General features: G+C 36.5%; 1 protein-coding gene and 1 non-coding gene across 5 annotated transcripts in view; one reads left to right on the top strand and one right to left on the bottom strand.

The window, feature by feature from the left end:
- Positions 1–21,142, top strand: part of IMMP2L (inner mitochondrial membrane peptidase subunit 2) — an 895,580-nt gene that overhangs the window by 9,005 nt on the left and 865,433 nt on the right. The window lies entirely within an intron of this gene.
- On the bottom strand, positions 6,755–6,894 carry LOC135274594 (U4 spliceosomal RNA). The gene has a single exon (XR_010342381.1). It is a non-coding gene; the product is annotated as a U4 spliceosomal RNA (small nuclear RNA).

Consider the following 21,142-nt stretch of genomic DNA (forward strand, 5'->3'; position numbering starts at 1 on the left):
TATTTTACTACATTTGTGTAATGCTACAAGGTTGAAGACCTAAAGCCAAAAAGCAGAACCTTAAAGATTAACGGCACTTGACCCTTTCTTGTCTGACATATTCTAATTGTTTAAAATTACACAAATGCTTATTGTAATTAAGATTAAGTGTGTAGCCTCAGTGTCAATATTATAATTGTTTAGTATTAAAATTCTCTAAAAGTGTTGTGTTTAAAATATGCACATTAAAAATAGCAATTTTCCAGAAAATAGTAAGAACTCCACAAAGCACAATGGATCACCACAAAGTCACTTATTTTGTAGATTCCCATTATATTTGTTAAGAATATAGGGATATATACTGTGTCTCTGTACTGTAGGAAGCCTGGCATACTAGTGTCAGTCATATAATTATATAGGAATGGTCATACTCATGGTATTCCTTATTTTAGTTGAGAAGAAGGTGGTATTGTTTAATGACAAATTGAACCTAAAGACTGGGTTCCAGAGCTGTTTTCTCTACTCATTCCTATATGATAGTAGGTGAATTAACCTCCCTGAGGCTCATATGTAAAATTGAGTTCTCTGTTGTTTTATAACGTGAAAAACTTAGTGGCTGAAAACAACAGTAATTGTTATCTCATGGTTGCTGTGGGTCAGCAATTTGAGGGGCATTGCTTGGGTTTCTGGAGGTTGCTGTCAGATATCAGCAGGAGTGGCAGTTTTATAGGAGCATTATTGGAGCTAAACGATTCACTTCCAAGGTGGCTTACTCACATGGCTGACCAGTTGGTGTTGGCAGGTTGGTTCCTTTCCATGATGGCGTTGCCTTGGGGCTGTTCTCATGAGATGGGAGTTGACTTTCCTGAGATTCAAGCCACCAGTGGACACTGCAGTGCCTTTATGATGTCATAGGCCTTTTATGAAGTCATATGCCATCATTTCAGATGTATTCAGTTGGTCCCACAGACCAGCCCTGATTCAGTGTGGGAGGGAGTTACACAAGGACATAAGGCAAGGATCATTGCAGACTGTCTTGTGAAGGTAGGCTACCTGAGGATAACAGTCTCTACCTGACATAGGATTGCTTTGAGTTTCATTGTAAGCATTTATGTGAGAGTCCTTTGTGAACTGTTAAAGCAGCATATAAATGTATTATGGAAGTGATACTATTCTTGGCCAGGCATGGTGGCTCAAAGTGCTGTAATGCCAGCACTTTGGGAGGCTGAGGTGAGTGGATCACTGAGGTAAGGAGTTTGAGAACAGCTTGGTCAACATAGTAAAACTTTGTCTTTACTAAAAATACAAAAATTAGCTGGGCATGGTGGTGCGTGCCTGTAATCCCAGCTACTTAGGAGGCTGAGGCAGGAGGATCTCTTGAACCCTGGAGGTGGAGGTTGCAGTGAGCAGAGATTGTACCACTGCACTATAGTCTGGGCGACAGAATGAGACTCCATCTCAAAAATTAAAAAAAAAAAAGTGATACTATTCTTTTTGACCAATAAAACTGATTGGAAGTTGAATTATTTTGCTTTGTGCCATGTTGGCATTATGACACATTCCAAATCCTTTCCTGCTTTCTTCTTTAAAATTACGTTACATCTTTATCTTATATCTTACTTTATATTCAAGAAGTCTCCCCCTTTAATAATCAGCTGGAACAAAAAGACATTTTTTAAGTTTATCATATCTCTGGTGTAGAAGTAGTATATTGAATGGTAGAAAATTACAAACAAGAGCAGTGACTATAGCATGAACTTGGTCATCTGAGTAATAGCCTCAAGTTTCATTCCAGAGCACCTACCTCCTTGAGGAAAGCTCTGAATGTCTTGTTCTTTGTATTTCTCTCTTAGTACTTACTCTCCCTTGCCTGGATTATGGTCTTACCATATTTTTGATTGGAAAATTCTTAAGGTAGTAGGGACTACAGTTCCTCCTACTCAGTGTCTTCCAGCACCTTTAACCTAATGCTTTGTATTTCACTGGTGCTTACTGAACTGGACTGCTGGCGGAACTGGACTACTGGCAGAATGCCTTTGTGCTTCTCTGAAAGTTCAGATGAAGAAGGTTGTATTTGCTGAGGTGGTAGTGATGGTGGTGGTGGATCCTGCCAGAACCATCTTTGAGCCTGTCTTATGGGTCCCTTATTTGCTACTGGAGCCTTTAGCCTCTCCTAAATGACTCAGATATTTGGACTGTTAGATGCTTAGTCTGGCTTCCTCACTGATGACCAAAGCAAGCAAGTGACCAAGCACACACACCCCTCACAGTCATACCTAACAGTCATACCTAACATACTATTTGTTACTAAACACATAGTATATTTTTGGTAATGCATGGTATGTCAGGTATGACTTTCAGAATCTCATTGAACTCCTGCTCAGTTTGGTAACACATAGTATGTTCTTGACTTCTTAGATTAAGAGTACGCAGAATATAAAAGTGCACAACTTTCAGGTAATAAATCATAAAAATTTAATGTTTGTACTTTTTTCCAAGTTTATTCTGAGACACAGGTCTTTTTTAATGGCACTTTGACACACACTTTTATATATCTTTCTGTTGAAAAACATAGCATTTACAGTCAACTTTTGAAAAATTATCTTGCTTGTAGCTGGAGGACACATTATAAACACATTATCAAGTTCTAGTTTTGGAACTGTGTACAGCAAATACTTTTTTTCAAGAAGGAAATTGTTTGTAATGTCATATTTTATATTTTAAGATAATTTCATTTCATATGATTTTCCCATTATGTAGACCAATAAACAAATTTGTATCAACTCAGGATTCTTTTTTCCTGTTGCTGCAGATTTTCTCCTGCAGATTTATCTGCTGACTTCCCTCTTTGCGAGTTCTTTGCTTCCTTAACCCCACTACCTGCCTTCTCTATCTCTTGTTTGCACCTGACTCCTTCCCTGTCTTTGAACTCAGTATCCTGATGACCGTTAGAGGATAAGTAGGCTACAGGGGGCAGAGCAGATGTTGTGAGGAGCAATGTGTGCATAAATAAGAGCTGTGCAGAAGGTTAGGATTGACGGCCAAGGATGCTTTTTACTAAATAGGTAACAGAGGACCTGTGAAGAAATAATTGATAGAAGAAGATTAACATTGCCACCAATATTTTGCCTTATTTATTTTTTTAAAACAGACTTTTTTTTAAGGGTAATTTTTGATTCACAGCCAAACTGAATGGAAGGTACAGAGATTTCCCATTTACTCCCTACCCTCACACCTACATAGTCTCCCCGGCATGATCAACATCCCCCACCAGAATGGTACATTTGCTACAACTGATGGACCTACATGGACAAATCATTATCACCCAAAGTTCATAGTTTACTTTAGGGTTCATTCTTGGTGTAGTACATTTTATGGGTTTGGACAAATGTATAATGCCATGTATATACCCTTACAGTATACAGAGTGTTTTCACCACTTAAAAATCTGGGTTCTGCTTTTTCATCCCTCCCTTCCCTAAACTCTGGTAACTTCTGATCTTTTCACTGCCTCCAATGATTTTTGCCTTCTCCAGAATGTCATAGAGTTAGAATCATATAGTACATCATATAGTATGTAGCCTTTTTGGCCTTTATTTTTAGTTTTCCTGGTATAGCAGATTATTTACAAAGGATCTTGGTATTTTTCCAAGAGCTTATTTGTTTAATAGTTGCTTGAATGAGAGTTTTTTTTTTTTAGTGTCAGATTTAAATGCTGAATATTTAGTTTTGTTAAATATTAATAATAAATATTTAGCACTGTTATGTGAGGACAGTTTGAAGCACTTTATAATTAAGTTAGCTTGTGCTTTTTATGAGTCTCACTATTTTTTTTTTTTTGTTTTTGAGACGGGGTCTTTCTTGGTCACCCAGGCTGGAGTATAGTGACATGATCTCGGTTCACTACAACTTCTGCCTCCCAAGTTCAAGTGATTTTCGTGCTTCAGCCTCCCAAGTAACTGGGATTATAGGCATGTGTTACCATGTCTGGCTAAATTTTGTATTTTTACTAGAGATGGGGTCTCACCATGTTGGCCAGGCTGGTCTCGAACTCTCAGGTGATCCACTCGCCTTGGCCTCCCAAAGTGCTGGGATTACAGGTGTGAGCCACTGCACCTGGCCAGAGTCTCACTGTTTCTCATATGTAAGAGGTGTCCTGTAGTCTGAATATGTGGATTATGACAACAGGTTAGAAGATTGTTTGAGACCTGTCTGATGTATATGACTACATTATGTCAATACTCTAAACATTCAGTTAAAACTTCGATATTAAAACTTAAAAAATAGGCTTTAAATATAAATATCCGGATGTTAAAGTGGTGATATATAGTGAAAAGGATATATAATAGGGGTATGAAGATCTTTATTCAGGTGCTAGGTTTGTTATTACCTATGTGAACATTAACAAGTCACTTTTTGTCTCTGAACTTCACTTTCCTTCAGGGAAAATGGAGGTAACACATACTTCATAGGTTATTTTTGAGGACTTTATAAGCTGTTTGTAAGAATCCTATGTGAATTTAAATTCATTATAAAGAAACGTGAGGAATTGTTTGGTTGATGAGTCAGACTTGGTTACCATCATAGACTTAAATTTTTTTTGTTTTGTAGATTAATAGTAAAGATGGGAGATAAAGATTTGGGGCTAACAAGTCATTACTGCTGAAAAGATGATTATTTACAGCATCTGAGAAAAAAATGCCTGCATTTTTTGCTGAAAATGTCTCATTGCGTAAGCGTTCTGTCTTCTTGTGAAAGGTATATACTTTGGGATATTCTCCTTGTGTGCTTGGCTCTTAATCTTATTTGAAAAAATTTTTTGACATGGAATCTCGCTCTGTCACCCAGGCTTGAGTGCAGTGGCGTGATCTTGTCTCACTGCAACCTCTGCCTCCCAGGTTAAAGTAATTTCCCTGCCTCAGCCTCCCTAGTATCTGGGATTACAGGCACCCGCCACCATGCCCGGCTAATTTTTGTATTTTTAGTAGAGATGGAGTTTCACGGTGTTTGCCAGGATGGTCTCGATCTCCTGACCTCGTGATTTGCCTCCCTTGGCCTCCCAAAGTGTTAGGATTACAGGTGTGAGCCACTGCACCCGGCCGGCACTTAATCATATTTATTACCTAGTTGTCAGCTTGAGATGTTAGTCTTCCTTCCAAAAGCATGAATTATATTGTCACATTTTTATATAGTGTCAGAGACACATTATTTCCTAACTGTAGGAAGAAAACTCTAGTTTCTAAAGCACTTTTGACCAGTCTCTGTATGGGTTAAGGCACGAGGGTAACGTGGAATTAGATAGAAAGATTCTTGGGAAGAGAATAGAAATAGCCTTGTAAAGTTAAATTCCTGAGGGAGGCGATATATTAAATACAATTCTAGTTTCAATCAAAATGTCCCTATAGTTTAAAATACTTAGAGAAAAATGGTGACATGATAATGAATTAAAATTAGAAAAAAAAGCAAACTATACACTTCTGAGTTTGAGAATGGTTGATGGTGCTTACTTCATAATAAAGGTGTAATTGTCATCTCCTGTTAGTACCATTGACATGCTTACTATATTGTAATGTCAACTTTTTGTTTTTATACTAATTTAAGTAGCTTTCTTCTGTTAACTTCAAAATGTATCATATATCTAAAGACAGAATGGTGGAATATCCTATGACAAAAGATCTAAGAATGACTGTTCAACCACTAACCCCTAAAGTAGACATGGGGAATCAAAAAGGAATTGTCACCAGTAAGTAAGAAAGAGTACAGACAATTCCTGTTAGGTGTTATCTGATTTATGATATTGAGAATGGGGAGAATAAAAATTTAAAAACATTCTGTAGAAGCATGCAGTCAAACAGACTTTATTTTTTAAATGTATTTGTTTGGGACAACTTTTTTTTTTTTTTTTTTGTAGCAAGCACATAGAAGGTCAGTTTAGAGGACTGAATTGGGTGACAAGATAGATAATATTCTCTCCCTGAAACTGGTTTCTCACTATCAGTTTAGAGGACTGAATTGGGTGACAAGATAGATAATATTCTCTCCCTGAAACTGGTTTCTCACTACCCAGGTTAAATGTGGGGAAATTCAATGGTTAACATTTCACGAATTATTTTTGGACATTTAATCTCATCTCTTGAAAGCAGGATAGGCCTGGTGCAGTGGCTCACACCTGTAATCCCAGCACTTTGTGAGGCTGAGGCAGGAGGATCGCTTGAATCCAGGAGTTCGAGACCAACCTGGACAACATGGTGAAACCCCGTCTGTACCAAAAATACAAAAAATTAGTTGGGCATGGTGGCCTGTGCCTCTGGTCCCAGCTCCTTAGGAGGCTAAGGCGGGAGGAGTGTTTGAGACTGGGAGGCAGAGGTTGTAGTGAGCTATGATCATGCCACTGTACTCCAGCCTGAGCAACAGAGTAAGATCCTGACTCACACACACAAAAAAAGCCTGACGTGGTGATGCCCCTGGGCAGTCCCAGCTACTCAGGAGGCTGAGGCAGGTGTATTGCTTGAGTCCAGAAGTTTGAGGCTGCAGTGAGCTATAATCACACCACTGTACTCCAGCTTGAGTGACAGAACAAGACCTTGTCTCAAAAAAAAAAAAAAAAAAAGGCAAAAAAGCAGGATAAAAGAGAGGTATGACAGTTTGTTTAGCATAAAATGGAGAAGTAAGAGTAAAGTTGTCGAGTGAATTGCGTGAATTTGGGCATATACTGTTCCATTTTGGATTTTATGATAAAGTGTTGAGTCAGCTATGATTTTTTTTTTAAATTCAGTTCCCATAGAGACTGCCAGAAATTGCCAATGCCGACTACATTTCAAGTTGTCATGGTGGGGTATTGGGAAAAGTTTTCAATTAGCAATAATCGCTCCTCTGATAAACCTCATTGGCTATGATACTACCACTGTGCAAAGCTAGCTATGATTTTTTATTATTAGAGGTCTCATCTTATTGCTTCAAGTTGACTTGCACAGTAATAGTTTCAAGCCCTTAGTCAAAGGAGTAGAGCAGCACATTACCTTATTTCACCTTTCTGTAGCATTCTATTCCATAGTGGTTTAAAGTTCACTTAATGAATAAATAAGAGTATATTTGATATTTCAATCAGTTTCAAGTCTGCCCACTGAAGTGCTGGATAAATTCAAGACTGCAATCAACAGTCTTTGTAAAATTCTTTTCTGACCAGCACTCTACTGCTTAAAATGGTTCTGTGGCTTCTGGTCACCCTTAGGTTAAGAAAAACTTACTTAAATTTGCCTAAAAGACTTACCCTCTCTGGCTCTGCTTGCTTCTTCAGCTTTTTCTCTTTTTCACTCCAACATTAGGACTCTGTACTCCAGTGAGACTAATTTATAGACAATAAGTTCTTGTTACCTGGGCCTTTGTTATATTTTATTTTATTTTTTTATTTTTATTTTTATTTTTATTTTTTTTGAGACGGAGTATCGCTCTTGTTACCCAGGCTGGAGTGCAATGGCGTGATCTCGGCTCACAGCAACCTCCGCCTCCTGGGTTCAGGCAATTCTCCTGCCTCAGCCTCCCGAGTAGCTGGGATTACAGGCACGCGCCACCATGCCCAGCTAATTTTTTTTGTGTGTTTTTAGTAGAGACGGGGTTTCACCATGTGTTTTATTTTTAAAATTTGGATTGTATCTTCTTATTTTTTCAGATACAATTTAGGTATTTAGAGGCCTCTATCAATTTTCCTTGCCATGTGCTAACGTATCACAAATTCACTGAATGTCCTTATTTGTCTACTTTGATGTAGTGTAATGTAGTAGGCCCTCCCTAAATAGTTTTTGAATCAAGGTGATCTTGAGTCATTAGGGAGACAGCAGACTCTACTTGAATTGACCTTTGAAGGAAGGGAAGAACATTCAAAATAAGAGATATAGTTTGAACAAAGACATAGTGGGACTACCTTTTTTTCCTAAATTTAAAAATTAAGAAAATACACTATATCAAAAAACAAAAACTAGGAAAAAGTATTTGCAATTCATATCATAGGAAAAGAGCTGATTTCATAAATATATAAAGGACACCAACAACTCAATGAGAAGAAGACCAACAATTGGATAGAAAAATGGACAAAGGGTGGGGGGGTGTGGGAAAAAATAGACAAAGATACGAATAATATTAACAGTTCATAATAAGAGAAATGCAAAATTAAAACTTTAATGAGATGCCTTTTTTAAAAACCTAGTTGGCAAAGAAACAAATTTGAAAACACAATGTGTCATTGACGGTGTAGGGAACTGGGCAAATGTGATCATTGCTAATGGGAGTATGGATTTGTACAATTTTCATTGAGATCAGTTTGGAAAATCTGAAATATACATAACATTTGAGTTTTCTACTAGAATGTATCCTATAGATCCTGTAATTGTGTGAAATATATCTAAGGATATTCTTGGCAATAACTGGAAGCAACTTAAATGCCCATCCTTAGGGGACTGGATCAATAAATTATAGTATATATAATGAAATGTTTATGTTAAAAATAATAAGGCAGTTTATATATACTGAAATGTAATAATCTTCAAGATACAGTAAGTCAGAAAGGTAAAGTGCAGAACAATGGATAGATTATATTGGAGGAGACTTAAGAAATGTATTTTCTTATATATGCATAGAATATTTCTGGAGCGAATTATAAAGAAGATGGAAAATATCTCTGGGGATTGGAACTTGGTAGCTGAAGAACAGGGATGGAGGTTATTTTCCACTGTTTTCCTCTTGAGTATTTTAAGTTTTGTATTAGGTAAAAAATAAAAACAAGGAAGAAGTATATTCAACTCAAAATGTACTTCTGCATTACATATAGCCAACTCTGAGAAATTAGGGAATAGAAAAGTGAATTTAAAAAGAATCCTGTGGTTCATGTTGTTGTTGGCCGTGAGACCGGCACGTCTGCCGGGGGTCTCTTGACCAGCAAGAGGGTCCTAATACCTGGAAGAGAGAGTGCGCGGAAGAGAAGAGAGAGAGATAGATGGGTCTGGAGGACTGAAATGAGATATGCTCAGATCAGCGATTTATTCTTTGTGCACATGTTCTTATATATGATTTTACATACAGTGACTGACGTCAGTCTTCTTACAGAATCATTATCAGAGGGAAAGAATAGAAAGTTACAAAGTAACCAAGGAAAGTACAAAATAACCAAGGAAGGGAACAACATACAAGTTTACCTAAAGGTCACAAAAGATTCTTATCCTTTTATCCATTGTTACAGAAAATGACGTTAAGACAGGTGGGCAAGCAATAAATCAGGAGGGGAACAATTTTGTAGTGATTAAGTGAATGATCTCAATGCTTCTGTGACTACGGGTAAATAGAGTCATAGAACTAGCCCAGAACATTGACTTCAGGAGAAAAACAATAATCTGGCATTACTTCAGTCATGCCTTAGAAGCAGTGAACTGAGAGTGACTTTCTGCAAGCTTAACATTTCCCACGTCTTCCTGTAACCACCTCACTCGACTGCACCCAGTGGAGAGAGACGTGTCTGGGCTCAAACCCCGTCATGGCGGAGACACGGAGGGGCCTCTACGCTGGTGGGGGATCCCCACATCATGTATCTGATAAGGGGTTGCTATCCACAGTATATACTTTGGGGGCCAGGGTGGGTTGATCACCTGAGGTCATGAGTTGAAGACCAGCCTGGCCAACATGGTGAAACCCTATCTCTACTAAAAATATGAAAAGTTAGCTGGGCGTGGTGGTGCATGCCTGTAATTCCAGCCACTCAGGAGGCTGAGGCAGGAGAATTGCTTGAACCTAGGAGTCGGAGGTTGCTGTGAGCCGAGATTGCACCCTGCACTCCAGCTGAGCGACAGAGTGAGAGTCAGCCTCAAAAAACTCCAAACATCTCAATAAGAAAAAAACAACCTTATTGAAACATGGGCAAAGGGTTTGAATTGACATTTCTCCAAAGAAAATATACAAATGGCCAATAAGGGCATGAAAAGATGTTTAACATCATTAATCATTAGGGAAATGCGTATCAAAGCCCCCGTGAAATTCTGTCTCACATCCATTAGGTTGACTCCTATGGAGTTTTTTTGAAGCTTCTATGGGCAGAGCTGATCAACTTGTTCTCTCTCTTTTTTTAAAAATTAATATTTAAAAATATATAATAATTATATTAGTTTTAATATTGTAAAATATGTTATCCTTTTGTTCTCCTGCTGTATAGTGTGTATGTATGTGAACCTGACTTCTGGATGCAGATATTTTGTTCTTGGTGTTGTTTTATTCTACTTCTCTCAATGCAAGAGAGAAGATTGGGGTTTTTGTCTTAGTTGGGGTTTTTTGGTCTTTTTTCTACTTTAATTTGTCTCAGTCTTGTTTTGTTTGGGGTATAAACCATTCTCAGGGACCCTTTAATTTTCCTCTGGTTTTGTTTCTTGCCATGTTGATTCTGTTTCATTCTTAGGGTAGCCAGTTACGTTCCTCCCCCCATGGAAAAAAAAGCCAATATACGTTTTTAAAAATATGCCGAATGTAAACCTCCCCTCCTTAACTGCTTTTCTCTCACCTTGTTTTGCTGCTCTGTTATAGTAAGCCTGAGTTCTGTTTGTCCTCTGCCACAAATGCCACCTTTTCAGTTTTTCCTAGACAATGGAGTAGAACATGTCTAGAATACAAGAAGCAGAAGACATATTTATTATTCCAAAGTTCTTCCATAAATAAATGTGTACATATAAATTCACTAGGCCTTGTTGATTTTCTCTGTGATAGGTGAGGTATCCAGTTTAGTTGCTTTGTTGATGTTTTACACTTTTATCTCTTCATTCTGTAACTTTGCTCTTTCCCTCTTTGCATTAAAGAAATATGGACTGAATTCATAGAGTCAATAGGAGCCATACTTAATTTTAAGGATAGAATTTGTCCTTCAGCCAGGTATTGGGTTGCTCACTTTATTTCCTTTATCTCTTTTTCTTCCTAGTTCTCAGGTATTAAAGCTGGAAGATTTACACTGTCCACACCTTTTAATGATTCTGGGTTCATTTGTTTTGCTAATTTTTGTCTCCTGCTAGGAGATTTGCAGAAAGAAGTCTGAGGAAAAGTATTTTCTGTTCAGCTTCTTTTGGAAATACTTAATGTAGTCAAAGGGGAATGAAAGGTATATTCTTAAGGATTGCTATTTGATTATGGTATAAAAAGAATTTTGAGTAGTAGTTTATCTGAAGTGTAATTCTTTTTTGGAATATCTGACATCCTATTAGCATTGATTTGCATATCTTTTGCTTTTAACCAAGATATGACTGGATCAGAAGATAAAAGGTTATACATTTGCTCTCACATAAAATTTAATTTTAGGGTAATATAATCTTCTAGCTAATTTTTATCTTTGTTTAGAGTATTTTTCACTGAGGAGTCTGGTTGCTTAGAAGCCAGAGGAGTCTGGTTGGTTAGAAGCCATGCTGTTGAGGCCATTACATTGGAGATTAATCAAGAGTGATCTTGTTTGCTTACAGAGAAGCCTTATCCCATCTCTTTGCCCAACACATATTTTTGTTCTTAAGCAAACTAATATAGGGAAATTGGGGCCAGGGAAAGGGTTTGTTCTACTAATAGTTCCCACCAGTTACAGGAGGTGACTGGGGTAGTGCATCGGTTAACATCAGCTTTGTATTTAACTAGAGCACACTAATATGATTATGAATGTTTTAATAGGTAGATAACAGACTACAGAAAAAGTAGTAGTTTAAAATTAATTGCAGTTTTGGTTTAAAAATGTGGTTGATTTTGTTCTGTATTTGCTTTTATATTTGCTGAAAGTATTACACATAAAGATTATGCTTTAAATACTGTAAAATGTTTTCCTAGTATTAACTAAATGATTGTGGAAAATGTTGTATTTGAAAGGTCATGTTGATTTTCTGGCATTTCCGGTTTTACATTTTATATATACAGTTGGATTGCTTTAGCTTCTAGTCGAGTTTTAGAAGATCCAGGTAAGAAATGTAGAAGATAAATTGCAAAAGGGCACAGTTTTTTGAAATGTACATATATCTTATCTTTCTTTTGTTTCAGCAGTGAAATTTCAAATTCTAAGAGGCAATTGAGGGTGCTAAAAGAACAGCAGGATAATAAGGATCTTTAGTAATTGTGAAGTTTAAAGACAACGCTGATAATATTTTTTATTAATCGATGTTGCATATAGACTTAGTACTTTTCTTCCTTTTCTACCCCTTCTCCATTTGAATAAGACTTGAACATTTACCTTTTACATAGTGGAGTGAATTAATTGAGTATTCAGAACACTTTTCCAAATAAGTAGTATTAGAATGCTGCAGTAGCAGTTATGAAATCAATAACTCATCATGCCCTGTGTTTTATTGGGAGTGTTGAATATTTACTGAGAGTTGTGAATAACTGGAGGCAGTGTAGCATAGTGCTTAAATACACAGGTTACACAATCAAATAATCTGTATTCAGCTCTGCTATTTACTGTCTCTTTGAGCCTGGGAAGATTTTTTAAGCTCTCTGAGCATCAGTTTTTATCTTTTAAAATAGGGATAAAAATAAGGTTAATGTGAAGATTAAATGAGGTAATTAAAATAACACAATTTTTAATATTACTGTGTTTAGTACAGTGATGTAAAATTTTAACCAACACAAAATGAATATTCTCTATGAGCTGAGGTTTTTATTTTATTAGTTTCACAATAAATATATTTAGTTTTTTTTCTTTTCTCAATGCTTCATTTAGAGTTTGTAGATTTTTATCATAATTTATGGATGAGTAATATTGACTGATTTTTGTGACTGGCTAATCACTCTATCTTTATGTAAAATGAAACAAACCCTCACTATACCATTAGCCAAATATTTTTATATTTTATGTTTGATAGTCATCTGATGTTTGTACTGAGATTAATATCCAAAATGTAGGAAAATGTTGATACGATTTTGGCTGAGAAAAAATAACCTTTTAAGTATTTACTGGAGGATTATGTTACCTACATCTCTCTCTTATTTTTAAAACTCACCTTTCATCGGGGATTTTATTATGGTTGGTTTTGCTTAACATGTATGAAGAGGCAAAATTGCCACTTTTCTTTTTAATTACTTGGATAACAATTAGTTGGTTAGGGACAGGTTTTTTAGGTGATATCCCTAGTCCTTTTTTGCAGAACAAAGCTACATTAGGTTCTGAGAAACTTTATTATTCAAAACTGGTGGATATTAATTTAAATTGCATCAAATCTCTGTATGGCCCATATATTTTTATCTAGCTCATATATTCCCTAAAGCCTATCAAAATTGTTATTCAATTTTCTTTCTAAGCCATTTATTGTCACAGTCATTGTGAAATTCCCTAATATCATTTGATGTTGATGAAACATCATCATCAATTGATATTTGCTTGGAATTCCATTTTTTTTTTAAAAAAGAAAGAGATAAAAGCACAGTGGCTCTGATTGAGGCAGGCTCAGAACTCTGTTCATAAGTTTCTTATAAAATGGTAGAGATAAGGAGATTAGTCTCAAGGCTACTGAGCTGTTGATTAAGATGAAAACAACCTTTCTGGTGACCAGTATAAAAATAATTTAGTTTCATTTACTGTTATTGGTGCTTTTTTGCAAATGGAGCCCTAACTTATCTTTTGCTGCTGAAAACAGGAATATATTAGAAGCTTCCCTAAATGAGTGTCTTTTCCCCTGTTACCCAGCTACTCACCTGATTTGTGTTTATTAAATGAAAACAGGTATGAAGATCAGACAATTAGAAGTGTTATCATTAGAAGTGTAAATAATTTAATGAGTATGTTGACCTTGTAGCAGGAGTCAGAAATGGTCTTTGAACATGGGTGTAGTGATGATGATGATGGGACATACATGAAAGATAGGGTTAGTACTTCGAGGGAGGGGCCATTCTGATGTTGGAGGGTAAAGGCCTGAAGTTAGAATCATAGATAGCTGGAGGTAAGGTCGTCTATTCAGATAAATGAAATGAATTGCTTACTCATTGGCATAGCTGAGACTTGAATCTAAATCTTATTTCTGACTTGCTACAAAGCATAGCAGGAACAGTAAACACATACCCCTAGAACAGAGTGGACCCTCAGTTCTTTGGGAGGGACACATGCATGGAGAGGTAATATCAGATGGGTTCCACGGCTCTCAATACAGTCTGATCTGGCCACTTATTTTCTCCCTTGCTCTTCTGACTGGCATTTAAAGAGTGTAACATCGGACATAACCATATGAAAATATCAACATTAAAAATGGGTGGTAATATAAACCATATCTACAATTAAACAAGCAGTCAAGATACATTTATTTAGCATCTGCAAATGCTTAGCAAAATTCTAAGAACTTCAGGATGTATAGAAAGGAGTGAGACATGGCCTATACCCTTTAGGGGCTTACAACTTGGTTGGGGAGTTACCTATAAAACGGTAACTAACACTCGTGTGGCTAGTGAATGCCAGAGGAGTTTGGAAGTGGAAGAGAGCCTTATAGGTTACAGTGCTAATACACGGTTTCCCAGAGAGATGAAAATTAATTTGGTTGCTTCTCACCTCTTTAGGTCTTATGAATAATTTTATGTGTTTAGCTCTAAAGGTTTTGGGTTCATATAACTTGTTAAGTTACAGAGCTGGGACTTGATTGCAAGTGTTTCCCTGACTTCCAGTCAAGTGCCATTCCTCAACCACCTAATGTTGTGCACAGGTTGGCAGGAGGTTTCTGTTGTAAGAATCCCATTTTTGCTTATCAATCTTCAGTGTGTTCATTGGCAGGTCAAATTCACCCCTCTGGTCTTCTGGATGTTTTATGATGGAGCACCCCCAGTTTCAGCTACTCTGAGCCTCTTTTGTTTCTTGATTGGCAAAATAGCTAAAATTGCTAGTTAAATATGACTTTGGTGGATCTTTCTCTTTAAGGTGATCTTTCTACTAAGAAACTATTAAAGTGAGATGGAGTATTTGTTTACAGTATATGAAACATAGCAGCAGCTGGCATTTACAGTGGGCTTCTATTGTTCAATTAGATTATTTTGGTATTCTGTGCTATGAATCGTTAACTTGAAGATTGGTACATAAATAATGCCATTAAAAATAATAAGATAAATAAATTTAGAAATAGCTGCATCAGAGAGTAAATATATTTCTCAAAAACACATTTCGTTTTTCCTCTACCTGGATAGTTCTGTATTCAAATGGTATTTCTCATTTTAGCACAAAGAAAGGCCTATAAACCTGACAGTTGAATTTAGGCTAACCAAGAAATATGAAATACATTAGAGCTTGAATTATATAGTACAAACCTCAATCCACTGCTGATTCTTTAAAGCAGTGTTTTTAACCTTTTTCTTTTTTTCTTTTATTCTTATTTTAAGGTAGTGAACCCTTCTTCAAAGAAAATCTTGCTTGGAATTCCATTATTTAAAAAAAAAGAAAGAGATAAAATCAGAGTGGCTTTTACTGAGGCAGGCTCAGAACTCTGTTCATTTAGCACCCTCTCCCCCCAGCCCTCAAGACTCCTGGGAATCATTAGGAGACCATGGAGCACAGACTGAAAAATATTGCTGTTAAGGAAAATCTAACTAAACACTTCCTAAAAATCAGCTGTTAATTGGGAAAAAAATTCTTAATGCCTTATAGTTGAGTGGGTTATGAAGGTTACTTGATCCTTCTTATTCATCTTTACTGCCTTTGGACAAGAATGTTGTGCTGTAATTTATTGAAGAAACACACACAAGCACACACACACACACACCCCTTCCTGAAGTTCAATATACAGATATATGTAATAATCTACATATGTTCTGCTTTTGTTTTTTTGTTTTTTTTTTGGAGATGGAGTCTCATTCTGTCGCCAAGGCTAGAGTGCGGTGGCATGATCTCGGCTCACTGCAACCTCTGCCTCCCAGGTTCAAGCTATTCTCTTGCCTCAGCCTCCTGAATACCTGGGATTACAGACATGTGCCATCACACTCGGCTAATTTTTTGTATATTTAGTAGAGATGGGGTTTCACCATGTTGGCCAGGCTGGCCTTGAACTCCTGACCTCATGATTTGCCCACCTCAGCCTCCAAAGTGCTGGGATTACAGGTGTGAGCCACTGCATCTGACCTTTTTCTTTTTTCTAAAATGAGCCAGGGTCTCATGGCTCTGTCACCCAGGCTGGAGTGCAGTGGTGTGATCAAAGCTCACTGCAGCCTCGATCTCCTTGGCTCAAAAGATCCTTTCAGCTCAGCCTCCTGAGCTGGGAGCACAGTGGCTACATTAATTTTTGTTTGTTTGTTTGTTTTTGTAGAGACAGGGTCTCCCTGTGCTGCTCAGGTTGGTTTCAAACTCTTGAGCTCAAGTGATCCTCCTGCCTCAGCCTCCTAAAGAGCTGGGATTACAGGCATGAGCCACTGTGCCTAGTTTGCTTATTTTTTTCTATGTATATTTATACTTAAGGCTTAAGTATAATTTATTTTAAAAATAACTTTCTCCATAAATATCTTCAATTGTCAAGTAAAACTATCAGGTAAGAGATGGAGATAGTCATTTGTGTGCACATACACAACACTCACACACAATTTATGGCAGGTGGTTGTACAGTGCCATTCAGTCTAGGCCTCCAGAACTTAATATCACATTCTTAGTATGATGTAGTTTATATGGACAGCTAAGTGGTTTATAAATTTCTTCAATGAAACTGTATTGAACACTGAGCACTTAAGTGCAAGGCACTGAAGTACAGCATTGAACAAGTGTTTCTGCCCTCACAGAAATCACAGCTGATTAAGGGTAAAGATGAGAAAATCAGGTGTGATAAATGCCATGCTACCATTTCATGAGTATGGGAAGGATAGAGTTTTATGGGAACACATAGGAAGAGAATCAGTCAGATTTGGAGAGTCAGAGTGGACTTCCTGATACAGTGACATCTAAGCTAACATGAAGGATGGGTAAGAGCTGGCCAAAACAAAGAAAGGTGGGAGGAGTGATGTAGACAGAAGGGAGAGATGTATAAGGGCCCAGAGACAAGTAAAAGTATGGCATATTCTAGAAATTGTATGGAGCTGGGTTTTGTTGAAGCATGATGTACTATGAAAGACAGAAACTGGCCAGGCGTGGTGGTTCACACCTGTAATCCCCACACTTTGGGAAGGTGCGTGGATCACTTGAGCTCAGGAGTTTGAGACTAGCCTGGGCAACATGGTGAGACTCCGTCTCCACAAAAAATAAAAAATTAGCCAGGTGTGGTGGCACATGCCTGTGATTCCTGCTACTTGGGAGGCTGAAGTGGGAGGATTGCTTGAGCCTGGGAGGCAGAGGATGCAGTGAGCTGAGATTGCACCACTGCATTCCAGCCTGGGTGACAGAGTGAGACTGTCTCGAAAAAAAGAGTGAAAGTGATGGGACTAGGAATCTGATCATAATCAGCCTTGTATGCTAAATCTAAGCAGCTTGATATTATGCTATAGAAAATGAGGCGTTATTGAAGGATTTCAAGCAAGAGAAAGGATGATTTCTATTTTTTTATGAGTGGTCACTTTGGCTCACTATCATGTTGACCTTTGGGCAGCTGTTTGGATGATAGAGTCATTCTCTGAAAGTAGAAGAACCAGATAATATAGAATGCTATATAGTTTGTCTTTCTGTGACATCTCCAATTGCCTCTATCCTTTATAAAATCCATCTTTCTTCATTTCATTTTTATGGCCCTCTTAGCCTTTTCACAAGGCTGGAATAATTCCAAAGAACACTGCTTAATGTTCAATATCTATATAGATAATACACAGAAATTTCTTTATTCTTTCAGTTTCATAGAAACCGGTATGATGCCTGTCAGGTAGCAGATGGTCCAGTAAATGTTTATTGATGTGCGTGGAGTAAATATCAAAGAAAGAGATGTTGATTCACATTTTTTTTTTTTTTTTTTGGTACGATTTCTCTGTTTCTCCCAACATGTCCTTTAGGGTCAGACAATTTCAACGTCAGCTGTTTCTTAACAAACTTACCAGGGTACAACCACTGTATAATAGTACTACTAATGATAATTAATAAAACACTGTGCATTTTAAATAGTCCTCAAAGTCATAAGCTTTTTGGTTTACTAATGGACCTCAAATTCAATTAACAGTTGGATATGCAGATATAATACTCAAAGAATAGTGAAAAGCTTTAACTCAGCTCAACAATTATTATTTGGAAATAAGTGTAGAAACATAATTTGTAAATTGAAAAAAATTTTTTATACCTGCAAGGGAACTTCTTTTCTAACATATTTCTGAGAATGATCATCAGGGGGACTTACTTTAAAACAGTATTTTAAGTGGAGCACGGTGGCTCATGCCTGTAATACCAGCACTTTGGGAGACTGAGGCTGGTGGATTGCTTGAATTCTGGAGTTTGCAACCAGCCTGGGCAACATGGTGAGACTCCATCTCTATAAGAAATTCAAAAAATTAGCCAGGCCTGGTGGTGTGCATCTGTAGTCCTAGCTTTTGGGAGGCAGAGGCAGGAGGAACACTTGAGCCTGAGAGGTTGAGGCTACAGTGAGCTATGATCATGCCACTGCACTCCAGTGTGGGCAACAGAGGGAGACCTTGTTTCAAAAAAACCCAAAGAACCAAACAACAAAAAGCAACCCCCAGTCAATATTGCATATTTTACTTAACTTAGTAGTTTGTAACATTTTTTTTCATGGTATTAATTACTTAAATTAAATTACCTGATTTACCTTTTGAAGCTAAAACACATATTTTTAAGTATTGCTCAGTTTTAGAAAATTAGCAAAATCAAAGTTTTTTTTTAGTGGTTTAAACTCATTACTGGCTTCGTTTAATAAGTAGTCAAATTTTTTTCATATTTAGCCAGTGGGATCACCAAGCAAGCTCCTGTAAATTGATGTACTTCCATCTTTTTCTAAGCACTTCTTAGTGGGCACAGAAAATGTTTCAGGCTCATCTTAAACCTTCCCTACCCAGTCCCAGAATCGGTAGGGAATGGTATTAGACTCTTAATATTTGAGTACTAGGTATATTCATTCTGTCTTCTATGGCTTTGCTTCTACGGCCCCACAGCATTCTTCCCTGATTCCCCCTGGGCATTTATGTCTCCTTTTCCCACAGTCAACCCTCTTCTCCCAACTCATTTGCTAAATCCTACAATGTACCTTAAGTAGTTTCAGAATTGTTTCCCTTATTCTTTGCATTCCTCACCTCCTCAGCTTCCCAGCCCAAATACCTCCCATAGCATTTGATTGTATATTCTTGTGTTGGGTATAATAAAATAATGTGTCCCTTTTCCTCCCCTACCATAGTGGATGACTATTTAATTCACTGCCTTGTTTAGATTTTAAGTGTCTGATGGGGCAGACCATTTCTTTAGATATATAGAATCAAAATGTGTGGTATAAATCAAGAATATTGATGAGATTGTTTTGCCTTGCATTTAATATCTTTGATTAGACACTGTCACTGAAACAAAGTGAGGTGTGTAATTTTTTCTTTCCTCTTCCTCCTCTTTTTCCCTCTTCCTTTCCTTTCCTCCTTCTTTCCTTCATTTCTCTTTTTTGGTTTCTTTCTTTACTTTTTGTTTTTTTTTTTTGGTATGGAACATTTTTCTACCTTACTGCATTTTACTCAGAATAGTAGAGGCATTTTTCTATTAATGACATATATGCATTCCTGAAAATTTTTTAATTTTGCAAAATTATACCATAAAATTTTAGGGCCTGTAAAGAAAATAGGGCTAGGAACAGATCATTTGAAACCAGTGGAATTTTGCAAACAGAGCTAAGAAAATAGGAGTTGTAATAAAAACAGTAGCACTATTAAATCCCTACTGGCATTTGCACCCAGCATCACATCGATCTTAGCCTGAAATCCTGGTTTTCTTCCTTTGTTGTAGATTTTTAAAGTCATCTACTTCTAATACAGACCAATTTCATCAAAGTTGAAAATCTGCTCCAGGGTATTGACCTGTTGATTTTATTTTATTTTAAACACAGGGGAAAATATCTTTGTATTTCTTCGTTGATACTCTCAGCCGCCTTTAACAGTGGAAAGTCTTGAAGTCACCAAATGAGACTTTTGCTTTAATTGGGAGAAAACTTGCTCTTGTTTGGATCAAAACCTTCATGTACTGGGGAAAATTGTATATGAACCAGCATAGCTTTCACATAATACTGATGTCATTTTCCTACATATGAGCTAATTTACATTAAAGAAATATCTACTGTAGCAGAATAGACTGCAATGTTAATTTTGTTTTAGTATATAAAGATACTAAATACCCATTACTGAAGATTTAAGTAATATGGAAAAATATAAAAAATAAAGTATAATTGTCATCATTTTGGTTCATATTCTTATTACTTGATCTCTTTCTATGATAATGATGATGATGAGGATGATGATGATGAGGATCATGCTGTGTGTGTATAAAATTTCACATAAATGGGTTCATATTATACATGCAATCTTCCAACTTTTTTGGAAACAGAATCTCAAGCAATATAACTATATATTGTCCTGTTCAATGATTGTAAATTATTCTACTGTATGCATGCCATAATTTATTTACATATTTGTGGACATTTGGTTGTTTTCAGTTATTCACTGTAATAAAAATGGTATATTGAAAATCCTTGATCATATCTTTGCATCCATAAAAGAAATTCTGGGATGGTGTTTCTGCCTCAGAAGGTGTATTCATGTAACATTTTGGTACATATTGCCATATAATATTTGTCAGTTTGACAGACTAAAGTGATACTTTGTTTTTATTTATATTCATTTTATTATTAGTGTATTTGCACATCTTTTTATGTCTTTGTATACTGTCCATATTTTGTTTCAGTGAAATACTTTTCATGAATTTTATTCCCTTTTCTCTCAGAAGTTTTGTCTTTTTTCTTATACTTTATAAGAATTGTGGGTGTGAGGAAGAAAAAAATAAAAAAGAATTGTATAATTTTAGAGATATTGAGCCTTCATGATTAATAAATGTTATAATTTTTTATATCCTGCTGATTGTCTTTAAACCTTATTTATGGTATGTTTTGATTTTTATGTAATGAAATCTATCAATATTTGTCTTTTATGTTTTTGGGGTTTTGTAAAATGTTCAGAAAGGCCTCTTTCCACCCTTAAAAGACTGTTGCGTTTATTTTCTTTTATTATTTTTATATTTCTGTTTGTTACATTTA

The sequence above is a fragment of the Aotus nancymaae genome, unplaced genomic scaffold (genome assembly GCF_030222135.1).
Source record: "Aotus nancymaae isolate 86718 unplaced genomic scaffold, 86718_ANA_hifiasm-v0.15.2.pri h1tg000002l, whole genome shotgun sequence".
Classification (NCBI taxonomy): domain Eukaryota; kingdom Metazoa; phylum Chordata; class Mammalia; order Primates; family Aotidae; genus Aotus; species Aotus nancymaae.